The 2,362-nt window shown below is 44.5% G+C and overlaps 1 pseudogene; it reads left to right on the plus strand.

The window, feature by feature from the left end:
- Positions 1-366: 366 nt before the first annotated feature.
- Positions 367-835, plus strand: LOC110300378 (annotated as a pseudogene).
- Positions 836-2,362: the final 1,527 nt, after the last annotated feature.

The raw sequence follows: 2,362 nt of genomic DNA on the forward strand, positions 1-2,362 counted from the left end.
CCAAAACTAGAGACACAGTCAGTTGTAAACCACCATGTGGGTGCTGACAGTTGAACCTGGGTCTTCTGCAAGATCAGTAAATGCTCTTAACCAACCAAAGCCTGTACACTGATGTTGGAGGAGATGGTGGGTGAATAAGTGTGCAGACTTGGACTCTGCCCTTTCTTTAACACATTCCACTAACCAGTTCTGCATCTGTGAAATCATATTAACAACCTTGAGTCTAAGTGGTCGGTGTGAGTATTAGATGTATGTGCTCAGTTTATTAACTTCAGCTTCATGTCAGAGTAGATATATAAAGGGAAAAACAAAACACAGCATAAGGTATAGTAGCTTCGGGCAGCCATCTTCCAGTAACTCCCCAAAATGATTAACACAAAGGGAAAGAGGAGAGGCACCTGGTATATGTTCTCTAGGCCTTTTAGGAAACATGGCATTGTTCCTTTGGCCACATACATGGGAATCTACAAGAAGGGTGATATTGTGAACATCAAGGGAATGGGTACTGTTCAAAAAGGAATGCCCCATAAGTGCTAACCACAGCAAAACCAGAAGAGTCTACAATGTCACCCAGTATGCCATGAGCATCATGGTAAACAAGCAAGTTAAGGGCAAAATTCTGGCCAAGAGGATCAATGTGTGGATTGAGCACATCAAGCACTCAAAGAGCAGGGACAGCTTCCTGAAGCGGGTGAAGGAGAACGATCAGAAGAAAAAGGAAGCCAAAGAGAAGGGCACCTGGGTACAGCTGAAGCGCCAGCCTGCGCCACCCAGAGAAGCACACTTTGTGAGGACTAACGGAAAAGAGCCTGAGCTACTGGAGCCCATTCCATGAATTCGTGGCCTGATGTACAAAAATGAAATAAAGGACCAGGACTGAAAAAAAAAAAAAAGGTATAGTAGCCTCAATAGACACGAGCTGCCTTTGCCACTCTTGACTAACCCCCACAACCTTGCTCCACTGACCTGCTAGTTTCCATGTCCCTTTGTTGGCTGGTACCTGTTCGTTTACCACTTGATCTGCCTGCAAGGCTTGAGACTCTCAAACCTTCTTCCTAGGCCACAGAGCAAAGGTCGACCAGCACCCTGGCCTCACCTCAATGACCCAATCCTGTTTCCTAATGAGCCATTTGTCCCTCAAAATGATTCAATCAATGGAGTAAGAACTCTGCAATGATTAGGAAAATTGAGGGAAATGGGCAACAGGACATGGCGCAGTGACAGGCACATTCAGAACCATAAAAATGTGGTAACTGGTTCTGCCTTTTGTTCCATCCAGTTGTCTCATTTTGAAACTTTCCTGGAAGAGACTGGGTATTACTGGACACTATGATGAGGTAGACATTTTTTTTATTTGCCCAATCACATGAGAATCATGTAGAATGAACAACCAGTGAGGAAATGATGTCATTCTTGGGACAATGAGAGGAAGTTGCTGAGAGAGCATGGGGGAGGGGAGGGGTACTTCAAACACCCATCAGTGAATCATTATGCATTTAATAGCTTGAGCCTCTAGGTAACCAATTCTTTCTCTCACAGTAATATCTAGCTCCTAACTTCCAAATCCTTGATCAAGTGGATTTGTTGCATTTACAGATTACACAGTGATCTGGGACACTGAATACACATAAGCAATGAATGTCACAACAAATCACTGCTCAACATTCTGTCCATAGCTTGTAAGATTCCTCTGGATTTGCCATTTCACCGAGAACTAGAATTGTGATCAGGTGCAAAGAAAACAAAATCCCATGGCATTGTGATTTGGTCATCCCCACCCAGAACAAGACCCAACCTGTCTCTGCACTGGGTCCCATGCTCTATAATCAGGACCTTGTTTACCATCTATCTGACTATAACCACACTTGTCCTGTGTTAACTCCTAGGAACCATCTACTAACACTGACTGCTGTGTGGCAAGACTTTCCATAGGAGACGCCACATATCTACTCACCCCAGACAGAGAGTTCATGACAAACCACAGTATAGATACCACCCAAGTCCAACTTGGTGTGCTAACACAGTTTGTTGAGGTTACTTAGAGAAATATGGGTTAAGGATTATTTGCAAGAGGAGAAATGATTCAATGACAGCTGCATGATGAAAGACAACCCCAGCATAAGTAACAGCTCAAAATCTGGGAACCTGGAGCATACAGCACAGCATGTAAACAGCTCAACAGGTGGGAGAGTGTCCTCTCCAAGAGGGTCAGTCTCCTTTCCATCCATCCTTAAAGATTCAATCACTTACCCGGGCTTCTAATTTGGAGCCGCCTGAACACTTAGTGGGGGGCTTGTCTCTCTCCGCCTAATCCTAAAGTAGGACACTCCCCCAATCCCTCACCCTACCACTTTTCTTGTTA

The sequence above is a fragment of the Mus caroli genome, chromosome 1, assembly GCF_900094665.2.
Source record: "Mus caroli chromosome 1, CAROLI_EIJ_v1.1, whole genome shotgun sequence".
Taxonomy (NCBI): domain Eukaryota; kingdom Metazoa; phylum Chordata; class Mammalia; order Rodentia; family Muridae; genus Mus; species Mus caroli.